At 39.0% G+C, this 17824-nt stretch overlaps 1 protein-coding gene across 12 annotated transcripts in view; it reads right to left on the minus strand.

Moving 5' to 3' along the window:
* The window catches only part of ZMYND11 (zinc finger MYND-type containing 11), a 127882-nt gene that overhangs the window by 95057 nt on the left and 15001 nt on the right, over positions 1-17824 (minus strand). The gene's annotated exons all lie outside the window — the stretch shown is intronic.

Consider the following 17824-nt stretch of genomic DNA (forward strand, 5'->3'; position numbering starts at 1 on the left):
CTACAGAGCCCACACACCTACAGCCCCGTGCTCCATAACAAGAGAAGCCACTGCGATGAGAAGGCTACGCACCGCAACAATGAGCAGCCCCCACTCAACGCAGCTAGAGAAAGCCCACGCAGCAACAAAGACCTAACACAGCCAAAATATAAATAAATTAATTAAAATTGTACTGGAGGACCTAGTCAGTGCAGTAAGACAAGAAAAAGAAATGATACATATGGACTGGAAAAGCAGAATTAAAACTACCATAATTCAGAGATGACATATTTCTATCTATAGAAAAATCCCCAAAAAATCTACAGATGAATTATTAAAACTAATAAGTGACTTCAATAATATAAGTGGATATAAGGTATATACAAAGAATTATTTGAGGGCTTCCCTGGTGGCGCAGTGGTTGAGAGCCTGCCTGCCGATGCAGGGGACACGGGTTCGTGCCCCAGTCCGGGAAGATCCCACATGCCGCGGAGCGGCTGGGCCCGTGAGCCATGGCCGCTGAGCCTGCGCATCCGGAGCCTGTGCTCCGCAACGGGAGAGGCCACAACAGTGAGAGGCCCGCGTACCACAAAAAAAAAAAAAAGAATTATTTGATTCTGTATACTAGTAATGAACAATGAGTAAATGAAAAAAATTAAAATTTTATTTACAACGTTACCTAAAAAAGTCAGATCTAGTAATAAATCTAAACAAAAGATATGCAAGATCTCTATTCAGAAAGCCTTAAAACATTATTGAGAAAAAGTAAAAATAACCTAAACAATAGAAAAATACAACATATTCATAGATTATAAAACTAATATGGTAAAAAATGTTAATTCTTCCCCAAACTAATTCACAAATTCAGTTCAATTCCAATCAATAGGCTAGAGGAATTTTTGCTGTGTAAATTAACAAACTGATTCAGAAGTTGATATGGAAATGTAAACAGCCAAGAACGAACAGGAACAAAAAAAGATATGAATAACAAATAAGATATAATTGGAAGATCTGATATCATATATCAAGATTTATTGCAAAGCTACAGTAATTAATAAGACAGTGTCCAATAGGAATAAGAACACTCATATAAATTCACGGGAAGGAACAGAGAATCTGGAAATAGACTCATACATATATGGATACCTGATTTATGTGACAAAGATGGCACAGCAGAGCAACAGATTTAAGACAACTCTTTCTATAAACAATGCTGGGTCAATGAGATTATCATTATGGCGGGAAAAAAATCAATCAAACCTTACCACAACAGTTCGGAGGGCAATTATGGAATGGTGATGAAAATCAATGTGTTTGTCCTCCACCTATCTGTGTATTTTATACTCCTTCAACTAGAATGCAGACTCTGTTTTCAAGAAATTTCCAAATTAACATAATAGTACATCTATTCTTTAAGTGATGCTTCCCTTCCTCTAGTCACTAAAACTGAAATGCACCACAAAGAAAGGAGATGTGGGCTCAAAACACGGTGGGAAGTGAGGATGTCAGGAGCCTCCAGAAACTATGATCTGCCCACCAAACAGCTCTTACTTGGAAAACCTCAAACTAAGGTGCTTTGGGTTCATTTAATCTTTTGGCCTTATGTTCTAAGACTTGATAGGCTTCCCTGGTGGCGCAGTGGTTGAGAGTCCGCCTGCCGATGCAGGGGACACGGGTTCGTGTCCCGGTCCGAAAAGATCCCACATGCCGCGGAGCGGCTGGGTCCGTGAACCATGGCCGCTGAGCCTGCGTGTCCGGAGCCTGTGCTCCGCAACGGGAGAGGCCACAACAGTGAGAGGCCCGCGTACCGCAAAAAAAAAAAATCACTTTAAGACCTGATATTCCATGCCTAAATGGAAAAATGAAACCTCTGAAATGCATACTTTGTACTTAATCCCTGGCATTTGATTGTTAGATCTGTAAATAGATCAGATAATTTAAAAGACTCTCACTTTAAAAATGTAATGGATTTATTAGAATAATCAAAACTACAACAAGATACCACCTCACACCCATTAGGATGGTTACTATCAAAAAAAACAAAACAGAAAACAACAAGAATTGGCAAGGATGTGAAGAAACTGCAACCCCTGTACAGTTGGTGGGAACGTAAAATGGTGCAGCCACTGTGGAAACAGTATGGTGATTTCTCAAAAAATTTTAAATAGAATTATCATATGATCCAGCAATTCCACTTCTGGGTATATACCCAAAAGGACTGAAAGCAGGTTCTCAAAGAGATATTTGTACACCCATGTTTATAGCAGCATTATTCATAACAGCTAAAACATGGAAGCAACCCAAGTGTCCATCAATGGATGCATAGATAACAAAATGTGGTCTACACACACAACAGAATATTACTAATCCTTAAAAATGAAGGAAACTCTGCAATATGCTACATGTATGAACCTTGAGGACATTATACTCAGTGAAATAAGCTAGTCGAAAGAAGACAAATACTGTATGATCCACTTATATGAGTTATTTACAGTAAAAATCATAGAAACAGAAAGTTTAATTGTAGTTGTCAGGGGTTGGGGAGAGAGTGGAGAGTTATTATTTAATAGGTGTAGGATTTCAGTTTTACAAGTTTAAATGAGTTATAGGGATGGATGGCTGCACAACAATGTGAATGTGAAATACACATTTTTAAATGATTAAGATGGTAAATTTTACATTACGTGTAGTTTACAAGAAAAAAGTTTTGTTTTTGTTTTTTGTTTGCGGTATGCGGGTCTCTCACTGTTGTGGCCTTTCCCATTGCGGAGCACAGGCTCCGGATGCGCAGGATTAGCGGCCATGGCTCACAGGTGCAGCCTCTCCGCGGCACGTGGGATCTTCCCAGACCGGGGCACGAACCCGTGTCCCCTGCATCGGCAGGCGAACTCTCAACCACTGCGCCACCAGGGAAGCCCGAAAAAAGCTTTTTAATGTAACAAATTGTATGCCTCTGTGTTTACTCTTGGTTTTTCATGAAATCAATGGCCACGTTCAGAACAAAACCTGAAAACAGTCCTCTCGTTCCTATCTCTCTATCACAAATCCTCACCCCCACCATTTTCATAGAAAATCTTACCCAGTTGCTATTACCCAGGAAAGGAAATAAAATATTCCATTTGTGAATTTGAGCTATGGCCATCTACAACCAGGAAGAGCAAATCTGACTTCAGAAAAGGTTAAAAAGGAAGAAGGAATCTGGTTCATTTACAGATCCAACAATCAAATGCCAGGGATTAAGTGCAAAGTATAAATTTCAAAGTGGAGGGGAAGGAAAGAGGGAAGGGGAAGGATGGAGGGAGAGGAAGGGGGGAAGGGAAGAAAATTGATAAAAGGAAGCAAAAGAAAAGGAAGACCAACAGGAGCTGTGGAAAATAATGGTCTTTTTAAGTTGCCCTGGTTACAGTGTGCAGAATGTATCAGAGAGGAGAAAAGATCACCAGCACTTAATTTTGGACTAGGAATGAGGGAGAGGTAAGTGTCAAGGTTTCTGGCTTACACGGCATGTTGTATTGGGGTGTTTTCAATTGAGATAAGGAATTTAGGATGAAGACCAAGTTTGCAGAAGGTAGTGGTGTGTGCATTGGTTTGGGGGCCTACAAAGTTCTGGTTATCTTTTAGACATACCAGGGGAGATATCAGATAGGCATATGGAGAGAGGGCACAGGGAAGTTGAGAACATGTGTTGAAGATACAACTGTGTGAGTTACCTACATAAGTGCACTAACTGAAACCATCACTGTAGATGAGACTACCCAAGAGAATTTCGTAGAGAGAAAACATGGATCAAGTCTCGAGGAACCCAGCATCTAAAGATTAGATAAAGGACATTTAACCTGGGGAGAGGATGCATGACCAAACAAGTAGGAGCAAATCTAGGAGAGCCCTCTTAAATCAATGAAGACAGAATTTCAAGAAGTGCAGACTGCTGCTGCTAAGTCAAAAAGCAAAAAGAATTTAAAACGTCCACTAGATTTAGCAAAATGTTGGTCACTGGTGACTATAACAAGAGCTGTTCTGGTGAAGTAATAGAGCCCCAATCCAGACTGGAGAGGATTAAGGAATAAGTAGGAGGTAGAGAAATAGAAAACAGAACTCTCTCCAGAAGACTGACCAACAAAAAAGGGAAGGAGGCAGATGGAGAAGTAGCTGGAAAGAGATGAGAGGTCACCTGAAGGTCTGTGGTTTATTCAAATTTTATTCTCATTTAAACTAAAATAATACACGTACACGATTTTGTTTTAAATTAAATAGTCCCACCCCTTGCTACCCCAACTCTGCTACCCTGAGGCAATCACTTTTAGTTCTGTTTTTGGTACTTACCTCAGTATTTACAAATAACACAATTATCCTACCCTTATTTATTGATTTCCTGCTCTATGTCATTTAATCTCTTTCACATACACACCTCCCCCCACACACACACCCTTCCTTTTAACTTTTCAAGAAAGTTAGACCCCCTACCTCTGATTAAATCAGTATCAATGATTAAACTATTAGGAGAACCCAAACATGTCCACAGCTAAGACGAGCAGTTTCCTCCTCTCTATGCACTGACCAACACATCCAACTGCTCCAAACCTTAACCTGCCTCCTCAGCTCCCAGGAACCTCAGCCTCTGCTTGGCTCTATCAGGACAGTTTTCACAAACAGCAGGGTGATTGCGGAATTCACCTCCTAAGCTTCTTCACCTCAGGGATCACAGTCTTACACTGCCTACTATCCAGTGCCTAGGAACTCATATATCTCATCCAGATTCACAACTGCTTATGATGGGAATGCAAGGCTGGTACCAGTTCCTCCATCATGGCCGGAAGTGGAAGTCTAAGCTTCCTCCTAATACCCCTGTTTTTAATGGGGTATCACCCATTTTCAGGTGGGAGTACTTCACAATTGCTCTGGGTGCCCTTTACAGAAAATACACTTCAAGACTTCTCAGTACAGGACAGGGTAGTGACGAGGATGAAGGTGCTGGAGGAGGGAGCTAGGCATAGAACTGTACACACTAGGATGAATCACCCTACTCTTACCGCCCCACCACACACACCACTTTCCCTGCCACCAGAGGGACAAAGTACTTCTAATTCTTGAGATTTCCAGGATTTTGAGACTGAAATTGGCATGTTTCTTGGTCCTTCCCTCTGCAGGCACTTAGCTATCCAGACTGCTAGATCAAAAACACTTCATCCACCTTCTTTCCAGTTTCTAAAATGTTGATGACATCTCTTCTGTGCTCTAGTCTATCTCTTTCTTTTTGTCCTTATAGGATTAGGTATTTTTACTCATTTCAATAGGGTTTCAGGTAAGAATACATGTTCACTTCATCGTGTTCTGACAAAGCCAGGTTTGAACTTTTATTTCAAATATAGAAGACTTGAAAATGTTTGAGATCCAGTAAGAGTATTCCCTTGAGAGGCAAAGGCTGACTACACATGAGAGAAAAGGAATGTATAAACTTTCTGGAAACCCAGAAGATGAATACAAGCAAGAGAAGTAATCAGCCTTTACTAGTAACATATCGTATGCAAGTTAATAGTTCTCATCATATTTAAAAGATTTCTTAACATTTTTAAATCTACAGAATCCTAAGGAAAGCACTCATTTTTTGGCAATCCCATAAAATTATTGAGATCAATACAAATTCAGTAATGCCAGAACCTAACTGGGGAGGTAAATAAGTCTATTTGAATAGAAATTTAGGGTGCAGATTGGGTAATTAAAAATTTCTCCATTTTGAAGAACACAGCTAGAGACATCACACTTCCGGATTTCAAACTGTATTAATATAGCTAACCACTGGTGAATATTTGAAAGTCATTAAGAGAGTAGATCCTATGAGTTCTCATCACAAGGAAAACAATTTTTTTCTTTCTATATGAAATGATGGATGTTAACTTACCTTGTAGTAATTATTCCACAATATATGTAAGTCAAATCACTATGCTATATGCTATGCTTACACCTTAAACTCATACAGTGCTGTATGTCAACTATTTCTTAATAAAACTAGAAGAAAAAATCTTAACTAGAGACAAAATCTATATTACAAAGCTATGGTAACAATAAAGTAGGGTACTAGCATAAAAACAGACGCAAGAGATCAATGGAACAGAACAGAGAGCCCTGAAGTAAACCCATGCACATATGGTCAATTAATATAAGACAACGGAGCCAAGAATATACAATGGGGAAAGGACAGTCTCAAAAACTGAACAGCCACATGCAAAAGAATGAAACTAGATCACTATCTTATACCATGCACAAAAATTAACTCAAAATGGATTAAAGACTCAAACATAAGACCTGAAACCATAAACTCCTAGAAAAATATAGGGGGTAAGCTCCTAGACATCTGTCTTGGCAATGATTTTGACACCAAAAGCAAAGGCAACAAAAGCAAAAATAAGTGAAACTACATCAAACTAAAAAGCCTCTGCACAACAAATAAAACCATCAACAAAATGAAAAAGTAACTTGCAGAATGAGAGAATATCTGCAAATCATGTACAACAAAGCATTAATATCAAAAATATGCAAAAACTCGGATTTTCCTGATGGTCCAGTGGTTAAAGACTCTGCACTTCCAATACAGGGAGCGCTGGTCTGATCCCTGGTGGAGGAACTAGGATCCCACATGCCACGTGGCATGGCCAAAAAAAGAAAATATATATATATATATATATATATATATATACACAAAAACTCATAAAGCTGAATACAAAAAAGAAGCCCAATTTAAAAATAGGCAGATGATCTCAACAGTCATTTTTCTAAAGACCACATATAGGTAGCCGACAAGTACATGAAAAGTTACTAGATACCACTAATCACCAGGGGAATGCAAATCAAAATCACAATGAGATTATCACCACACACCTATTAGAATAACTATTATTGAAAAGACAGGAAGTAACAACTATTGGCAAAGATATGGAGAAAAGGGAACAATCTGGCACTGTTGGTGGGAATGTAAATTGGTGCAATCACTATGGAAAATAGTGTAGAAGTTTCTCAAAAAATTAAAAACAGGGCTGCAAGCAAGGTGGCAGAATAGAAGGACTTGGAGCTCACCTCCTCCCACAAATACATCAAAAATGTATCTACATGTGGAAAAATTCTCACAGAACACCTGCTGAACGCTGAAAGAAAATCTCATAAAACCAAAACTGCAAGAAAGATCACCATGTAACCAGGTGGGACAAAAGGAAAAAAAAAAAAAAAAGAATTGGAATGGGACCTGCACCCCTGGGAGGAAACTGTGAAAGAAGAAAGGTTCCCTCACCCTGGGAAGCCCCTTCAGCAGCAGGGAGATCAGTCGGGACAAAAAGGGAGCTTCGGAGACTCAGAGAAGAGCACAGCAATGGGTTTGTAGTGGGCAGAACAGAGAGAGACCAGCATAGATGGTCCATGCCCCTTGGTGCATTCCCCAGCCAGAGGTGCATGTCTGCTGTGCGAGGTGGTTGGGTGCTGAAACTAGGGCTTCAGAGGACAGACCAGGGGAGAGGACTGGGGTTGGCTGTATGGAGACAGCCTGAAGGGGCTAGAGTGTGGTACAGGCTGCAACCAGGGTGTGTACACAGACGATGCCTGGGCCCACCATAGAGGTGCAGTGCCATTATTAAGGGGCATGCAAAAGGGAGGCGGGCCTGCCATAGCAGCATCTTTGCATGCTCACAGCAGGCAGGGCACCACCTCTACAAGCTCTGGGAGTTCACAAGCGCCAGCAGGTTGCCCACACATGAAGGCAGGACTGAATTCAGAGCCCATCCCCAGGGGCCACATGCCTTAGAAGCAGGGCTGAAATCAGAGCCCTCTCCCCACAGCTATGCGCTCCACGGTTTACGCTACCGTGGCCGGCTTTGTAAACTCAGCACCTGTGGGACAGCCGAGTGGACTATGGGTGCACTGGTGCCTGGAGCAAGTCCGGCATTAGCAGCTGTAGGCTTTGTGGGTGTGCATGCACAGGGACGGGGTAGGGGTCTGGGCTGCTTCCATAGGTCCCACAGTGGGTCCAGGTACAAGACTACTGCGGTGCTGGTACCTGACTTCAGTGGATCTGCGCCTACAGATCTGCACACAAAAGTCCAGGACCTGATGGCTTCACTGGAAAATTCTACCAAACACACAAAGAAGAACTTATACTGATCCTTCTCAAACTCTTCCAAAAGACTGAAGAGGAGGGAACACTCCCAAAGACATTCTATGAAGCCACCATCACCCTGATACCAAAACCAGACAGAGATACTACCAAAAAAGAAAACTACAGGCCAGTATCTTTGATGAAGATGGACACAAAAATTCTCAACAAAATATTGGCAAACGGAATCCAACAACACATAAAAGAGATCATACACCACGACTAAGTTGGATTCATCCCAGGGTCACAAGGATGGTTCAACACATGCAAATCAATCAATGTGATATACCACATCAACAACAACAAGAAACCACATGATCATCTCAATAGAGGCAGAAAAAGCATTTGATAAAATTCAACATCCATTCATAATAAAAACTTCTATCAAAGCGTGCACAGAGGGAATATATCTCAACATTATAAAAGCTGTTTATGACAAACCCACAGCCAACATAATAGTCAACAGTGAAAAGCTGAAAGCCTTCCCACTAAATTCTGGAAGAAGACAAGGATGCCCACTCTCACCCCTTCTATTCAACATGGTTTTGGAAGTCCTCGTCACAGCAATCAGACAAGAAAAAGAAGTAAAAAAATATCCAAATTGGAAAGGAAGAGGTAAAATTGTCATGATATGTAGATGACACAATACTCTATACAGAAAACCCTAAAGACTCCACACAAAAACTACCAGAACTGATAAAGGAATTCAGCAAGGTAGCAGGATACAATGTTAACATACAGAAATCTGTTAAATTTCTTTACACTAACAATGAAATATCAGAAACGGAAATTTTTTTTAAATCCCTTTTAAAAGCACATCAAAAAAAAAAAAAAAAAAAAAACTTAGGAATAAACCTGACCAAGGAGGTGAAAGACTTACATGCTGAAAACTATAAAACATTGGTAAAGGAAATTGAAAATGATTCAAAGAAATGAAAAGATATCCCATGCTCTTGGACTGGAAGAATTAACATTGTTAAAATGGCTATACTACCCAAAGCAATCTACAGATTTAATGCAATCCCCATCAAATTACCCATGACATTTTTCACAGAACTAGAACAAATAATCCCAAAATCTGTATGGAACCACAAAATACCGAGAACTGCCGAAGCAATCCTGAGAAAAAAGAACAAAGCTAGAGGAATAACTCTCCCTGTCTTCAGACACTACTACAAAGCTATATTAATCAAAATAGTGTGGTACTAGCACAAAAACAGACATAAGGATCAACAGAGAGCCCAGAAATAAACCCATACACCTACTGTCAATTAATCTTTGACAAAGGAAGCAAAAATATACAATGCAGAAAAGACAGTCTCCTCAGCAAGTGGTGTTGGGAAAGGTGGACAGCCACATGTAAATCAATGAAGTTAGAACACTCCCTCATGCCACACACAAAATAAACTCAAAATGGTTTAAAGACTTAAATATAAGACATGACACCATAAAGTTCCTAGAAGAGAACACAGGCAAAACATTCCCTGACACAAATCGTATCAATGTTTTCTTATGTCAGTCTCCCAAGGCAAAAGAAATAAAAGCAAAAATAAACAAATGGGACCTAATCAAACTTAAAAGCTTTTGCAGAGCAAAGGAAACCATAAACAAAATGAAAAGACAACCTACGGACTGGAGAAAATATCTGCAAATGACGTGACTGACAAGGACTTAATTTCCAAAATATACAAACAGTTCATACAACTCAATAAAAACAACAACAAAACCACCCAATCAAAAAATGGGCAGAAGACCTTAATAGACACTGAAGAAGACACACAGATGGCCCATAAGCACATGAAAAGATGCCCAACTTTACTAATTATCAGATAAATGTAAATCAAAACTACAATGAGGTATCACCTCACACCAGTCAGAATGGCCAACATTAAAAAATCTACAAACAATAAATGCTGGAGAGGGTATGGAGAAAAGGGAACCCTCCTACACTGTTGATGGGAATGTAAATTGGTGCAGCCGCTATGGAAAACAGTATGGAGGTTCCTCGGAAGACTAAAAACAGAATTACCATATGATCCAGCAATCACACTCCTGGGCATATTATCTGGAGAAAACTCTAATTCAAAAAGATACACGCACCCCTATGTTCACAGCAGCACTATTTACAGTAGCCAAGATATGGAAGCAACCTAAATGTCCATCAACAGATGAATGGACAAAGATGTGGTGTATATATACAATGGAATACTATTCAGCCATAAAAAAGAATGAAATAATGTCATTTGCAGCTACATGGATGGACCTAGAGATTATCATACTAAGCGAAGTAAGTCAGAAAGAGAAAGACAAATACCATATGATACCACTTATATGTGGATTCTAAAATATGACACAAATGAACTTATCTATGAAACAGACATAGAGAGCAGATTTGTGGTTGCCCAGGGGGAGGTGGGGTGGGGGAGGATGGGTTGGGAGTTTGGGATTAGCTGATGCAAACTATTATATATAGAATGGATAAACAACAAGGTCCTACTGTAAAGCACAGGGAACTACATTCAATATCCTGTAATAAATCATAATGGAAAAAAAAATTAAAAATAGAACTCCCATATGATCCAGTAATTACACTTCTAGGTATTTATCTGAAGGAACTGAAAACTCTATCTCAAAGAGATATCTGTACCCCCATGTTCACTGCAACATTATTCACAATAGTCAAAAGATGGAAACAACGTACGTGTTCATGAATGGATGAATGAATAAGGAGTATGTGGTATATATATACAATGGAATATTATTCAGACATAGCAAAGAAAGAAATCCTGTCAACACCATAGATGGACCCTGAGAGCATTAAGCTAAATAAGTCAGAGAAAGACAAATACTGTATGATCTCACTTATATGTGAAATCTAAAAAAACCAAACTCATATAAATAGAGAACAGATTGGTGGTTGCCAGAGGCAGGCGAAGGTGGGAGAAAAATGGGTAAAGGTGGTCAGAGGGTACAAGTTTCCAGTTAAATATTTCCAGATAAATAAGTCCTGGGGATATAACGTACAGCATAGTGACTACAGTTAACAATAGTGTATTATATATTTGGAAGTGGCTAATAGGGTAAATCTTAAAAATTCTCACAACAAGGAAAAAATATACATAACTATGTGAGGTGATGGAAGTTAACTAAACTTACTATGGTAATCATTTCACAATACATAGGTATATCAAGTCATGTTGTATACTTAAAACTAATACGTCACATGTCGTCTACATTTCAAATGAAAAAATTTTTTTGCATTTTGAACACATCAAAAACACATGAACACATACAAAAAATGACCTAATGCACAGCTTTGCCATCTACAGCACATTTCTCCATAAAAATGGAAGTCTGCAATGAATCAAATTATGGAAGAGATTTGGGTGTAACTGGTCTTATAAACAATTTACTAAACAAACAAAATTTTAGAACTATATTATGAAATCTGTTAGTTTTTCTGCTTTCCCTAAGTAATTTAATTTTAACCAAAGTGGATAATGCGTGCAAACCTAATGAATACCAATTCGCAAAAATTCTTCTATTAAAATTTTACACTTCTAACAAAAAGCAGCTTGTTACTTACTATATAAAGCTTAAACCGTCCAAAATGTGACAACTTTTTTATTCACAGAAAAAAAACAAATTTTTCTTTCATAAGCAAGAATGTCATCTGAAAACAAAGGGAGTAAAGCTAGTAACTATTCATTTCCGCAGAGGCAAAAAGAACTGAAAAGATGTAGGTTAAAAGGTTGTTTTTATTTTTAAAGACTTGTAATGAAAATTATGATTAACACAAATGTCTTTCTCCTTATAGAAAACAAACAAGTATGTCATAAAATCATTACATAGCTAAGAGGTGAAAGTTTTGTGTTGGCCAAAGAGTTCGTCTGGGAAACCCAATTTTGAATATTGGCCAACCCAATGTTTGCTTCTTTTTTTTTTTTAATTAATTTTTTGGCCACGCCACACGGCATGTGGGATCTTAGTTCCCGACCACGGATCAAACCCATGCCCCCTGCATTGGAAGCACGGAGTCTTAACCACTGGATGGCCAGGGAACTCCTTGAAAGTATTTGCTTTTAGACAACATTCTTAATTTTGTTTTTCCATATTGTTGGGTTAAGGAAGTTTTTTTTTATCAGTGAGCTAAATAAATCAATGTTACAATTAGAAGTTCATAAAATTACAAGCATAATACTTCTATCATAACTTTGTTTTATACTAATTAATGGTGATTTCTTAATGACTTTTTCTAAAATGTTTCAAATACCTAAAAATTATTAAATTAAAAGAAACTCCACTGTTTATGAGTACCTACTATTTGCTAAGCACTGCTCTAGGTAACTGGGATATAGCGGTGGACAACTCAGAAAGGTTCCTGCACTTATATAGAGGGACAAAACATAAACATAAAAACAAGTAAGATAAAATCAGATAGTGAGTGATAAATCGTATGAAGAAAATAAAAGAAGGAAAATAATAAAATAACAGGCAATGGGGAGAGCTACTATGATAGTTAACTGTACATGTCAATTTCACTGGCCACAGGGTGCCCAGATAGCTGATTAGATAGTGTTTCTGGATGAGATGCACATTTGAATCAGTAGACTCAGAAGAGTAGATTTCCCTCCTCACTGTGCGTGGGCCTCATCCAATCCATTGAGGGCCTGAACAGAACGAAAGGTGGAGGAAGAAGGAATTTGCCCTTTTTCCCCTGCCTTACTGCTTGTGCTGGGTCACCTCATCTCATATTCTCCTGAGTGAGATGTATACCATCAGCTCCTCTGGCTTTCAAGCCTTCAGACTCTGACAGAAACTACACCATCAGCTTTCCTATGTCTCCAAGCTTCATATCATGGGACCTCTCAGCCTCCATAAACACATAGCAAACTCTTCACAATAAATCTCCACGTGCATATGTGTGTTGCGGGGAGAGGGGGTCCACCACGGGTTCTGTTTCTCTGGAGAACCCTAGCACTGTTCCTTTACACTGGTTGGTCAAAGTTGCTATGGTAGTCATTAGTATTGTTCATCATCAAATACTTCTAATTCTTGTCCTAGGCACTGGTAGGACTGCACTTCCCCACTGCCCTGAAATTAGGTTTGGCCATGTGAGTAGATTTGGCAAATGGAATCTGAGTAAATGGGATTTACACCACTTCCACTTGGGAAGATTTAGAATCTATGATTTTCTATGCTTTATTTTTCTTTATGCCATGGGCAATGGTGATGAATCCAGATGGTGGCTGCTCTGTCATCCTAAATCCCAGAATGAGAACAACACACAGCAGAGCTCCCAGTCAATCAGTGAGGAACATGTCAGATGAGCAAGGGAATGCTGTTCATTCAAGAAGCCACTGAGGGGCTTCCCTGGTGGCGCAGTGGTTGAGAGTCTGCCTGCCGATGCAGGGGACACGGGTTCGTGCCCTGGTCCGGGAGGATCCCACATGCCGTGGAGCGGCTGGGCCCGTGAGCCATGGCCGCTGAGCCTGCGTGTCCGGAGCCTGTGCTCCACAGCGGGAGAGGCCATAGCAGTGAGAGGCCCGCGTACTGCTAAAACAAAAAAACAAAACAAACAAACAAACAAAAAGAAGCCACTGAGATGTGGAGGCTTCCTGTTATCACAGCATGACCTAACCAATCCTAACTATCATAGGAAGTTAAAGAGACTCTATTTGAGGTAAGACTTGAATGATGAAAAAGAGCAAGCCACACAAAGGGAAAAACACATGCAAAGGCCACAGTGAGAAAGAACTTGGTATATTTGAGGGGCAGAAAAGACCGGCTAGGATGTAGTAAATAAGGAGAGTTGTAGTGTGAAAAGAGGCAGAGGCTAAGAGGCAGAAGCTAAGATTAGACCACATGGGATCCAAAATCCAGAATAACCAGCGTGGATTTCCACATAATTTCAATGGGCAGCAATTTAGAGGATTTTGAACTTCAGGGGAGTAGGAGGGATAACATAATCTGATTTGTTTCAAGAAGGTTATCCTTTGATTACAGATTTTAAGATGGCAGAGTAAAAGACCTTTCTACCCCTTCTCTGAAAGTAACAAACAAAAACAAACATCTTTGATGAACATATACTCCACAAAAACTGAAGAAAGACAATGAATATAGGAATTGTAAGTTTCTGGCCAGAGGAAGATTAAATTTACATAGGGAAATAGTGATGAAAAGCAAGCCACTTGCCTAGAACTCCAGAAAGATTTGGGAATAGAATGCAGCAGGTACAGGGATAATTTGGGATGTTGAATAAACATCAGGTTGTCAAACAGCTACCCATCCTCATCCCTGAGGGAACAGGAATACAGGCTATGAATAAGCTAAACCAGAGAGACTGAACCTAGCATGACAGAATAGTAGTGGTAAGATACAGACTAAAAACAAGGAGTTAAGTAAAAAGCTACATAATGAATTGTGAATAGCTGGCAAGCCCTTTCAACTGCCAAACTCCAGACTCAGGCCAAGAGGCCAAGGGAGACCTTTCTGGAAAAATAAAATTATCCCAGAGGAAGGGCCTTTAAACATTAACATTGAGGGAACCTAAAGAAACAGCTATCTAGCCACCTGACATCCCTACAGTAAAGCCCATACACAGAATTTTCAACTAGCTTTCTAGCATCTCACCCTTAAATATAAACCTACAGCCAAGGATCACCAGACATTTGAGAACCACTTCTTAATAAAAGAGAGAAAAGAGGTATATCAAACAAAGAGAAAAGCTTGCGGCCTGGTGGGGAAGAGGGGAACAACTCAAAATAGAAAATGAAGGAACAGTAAAGATTTTCCAAATATACATAATTAATATCATTGAAGAGCAGGAAAAGGAACTGTATTTATGAAACCATAAATAGGGTAATATAAACAGGAATATTCAGAAAATTTTTAAATAGGATGCATAACAAATTCAGTTAAAGGAGTAGAAAATAAAGTTGAGGCAATATCCAATAAAGTAGAACCAAAAGACGAGAAACGCACGATCAGAGACTAGAGGAAAAAACTTTATGTGATACAATATCTGAATAACAAGAGTTTCAGGAAAAGAAGTTGGAGGGGAGAAAATTATCCAAGAAATAACTCAAGAAAAGTACTTAGCACTGAAAATAGGCATTTACAGATGGAAAGAGTCCATCAAGTGCCCAGCACATGAACGGCAGGAGGCCCAAAGCACATAAACTTAGAATGCCAAATACAAGAAAGAAAAAGAAGAGCTCCAGGCTTCCACTACAGTGGGGAGTGGTCACAAACCAAGACGTATCAAATTTCTCAACAGCAATGTGGAAGCTGGGCAATAATGGACAAATGCCTCGTAGATTTGAAGGAAAAATTATTTTCAACCTAAATTCCTATTCAAATGATCAACTAGTGAAGGTTGAATGGAGATTTTCAAACATGCAGGTAACCCCAAAATCTATGTCCTATGCACTCTTTCTCAGGAAGTTACTAATATCAATAGATTAATCATAAGAAAAGGAGATCCCATATTGTCCAGGAAACAGGACTGAGCACAGAAAGGAGGCAAAGGGAACTCCTGGACCAAAAGCTCTACAGCAGACCCAGAGAGAATCCAGTCCCATATTAGGGAGAGCATGAGAGGCATCAAGATGTCATCTCAGGGAGTAAGACTGAAACGGAGCAATTATCTTAGAGTCAATAAACACATAAGTTTATGCTATAAACAACAAATAATACATGTAAGTTTATAGATATCCTTGCAGAAATCTTAAATAAAACTTTGGCAAACAATCAAACAGCACATTAAAATAAATGCATTATTCTAGAAATGCAGTGATGGTTCAATATTAGGAAATACACTAACACAATTAAAAATATTGGAAGAGCTAAGAAGAATATGATCACCTCTGTAAGTACCAAAAAAGCACCTTACAAGATTTAACACCCATTCATGTTTTTAAAAAAAAAAAAAAAAAAAAAAGGCAGCTCAAGAACTTAAGAACTGAGGGATACTTCTTTGATAAACTTCTCTGATAAATAAAAAATGCCATAAAGCCAGCATTTTACTTAATGGAGAATATAAGATAAATTTCTGCTGAAGTAAAGAACAAATTAAGGTTCTTCACTATATTCACTCTTATTTAGTTATTTACTTTATTTTATTTATTTTTTTTTTTTAATTTTTGGCTGCGTTGGGTCTTTGTTGCTGCATGCGGGCTTTCTCCAGTTGCGGTGAGCGGGGGCTACTCTTCGTTGCTGTGCGCGGGCTTTTAACTGCAGTGGCTTCTCTTGTTGCGGAGCACAGGCTCTAGGCACGTGGGCTTCAGTAGTCGTGGCACACAGGCTCCGTAGTTGTGCCTCACAGGCTCTAGAGCACAGGCTCAGTAGTTGTGGCGCATGGGCTTAGTTGCTCTGCGGCATGTGGGATCTCCCTGGACCAGGGCTCAAACCCGTGTCCCCTGCATTGGCAGGAGGATTCTTAACCACTGTGCCACCAGGGGAGCCCTTCATTCTTATTTAATATTGCATTTGAGGTATTTACTAATTACAATTACACAACAGAAAGAAATCAGAGTAACAGAAATTGGAATAAAGAGGAATAACTACCTCTACTTGCAGATAAGATGATTATGCATCCAGAAAAATATGAAGAACGAATGCAAAAATACAAATAAGTAAATTTAGTAAAACAGGATAGAAAATTAACATGCAGAAATCAATGCCTTTATATAATGTACAATAAAGAGTTAGAAGAAATAATACAAGAATATATCATATTTACAACAATAAAAGATAAAAGAGGGCTTCCCTGGTGGCGCAGTGGTTGAGAGTCCGCCTGCCGATGCAGGGGACATGGGTTCGTGCCCCGGTCCGGGAAGATCCCACATGCCGCGGAGTGGCTGGGCCCGTGAGCCATGGCCGCTGAGTCTGCACGTCCGGAGCCTGTGCTCCGCAACAGGAGAGGCCACAACAGTGAGAGGCCCGCGTACCACAAAAAAAAAAAAAAAAAAAAAAAAAAAAAAAAAAAAAGATAAAAGAAAATGAAATATCTACTCATAAACTTCAGATATATGAAAACTAGTATGGTAAAAATTATAAAGTCCTCCAGAAAAACACAGATATATAACTGAATGAATGGAAAGATATACCATTTCTTGGATAGAAAGACTCATAAAGATGCCGATTCTTCCTATGTTAATTTGTAAGCTAATGCAATTTCACCTAAAACACTCTAAAACTCCATTTCCTTTGGAGCTAGAAAAGTGTTCTGTAAAACTTCATTCGGAAGAATAAGCAAGAATTTCTAAAAAAGAAAAACAATGAGGAAGAGCTACCAGGGATTAATACATAATCAATTATATACAATTAACATAGTCAGGTACTGGGCACATAAGACAGAAACTACTGGAACAAAATAGAAAGTTCAGATTTAGCCCCAAATGTTTACAGAAATATATGATAAAGGAAACAGCTCAAATCAGTGGTGAAAAGAAGGATTTTTAATAAATAACATTAGGACAACCGGATTTTTCCACCTATACACTAGAATAAATTCCTAATGTTTCAAAAGTCTACACATAAAAATAATGAAACCAGCCAAGTACTAGAAGAAAGCATAGATAAATTCCTTTAAAACCGAGAGTTGAAAAAAAAACATTCCTATGTTTCAAAATCCAGAAGCAAAACAACAGGAGAATGGGATAGGGAGGGGGAGTGGGATAAATTAGGAGTATGGGATTGACACAT

Source organism: Mesoplodon bidens, assembly GCF_964165515.1.
Source record: "Mesoplodon bidens genome assembly, chromosome: 3".
Classification (NCBI taxonomy): domain Eukaryota; kingdom Metazoa; phylum Chordata; class Mammalia; order Artiodactyla; family Ziphiidae; genus Mesoplodon; species Mesoplodon bidens.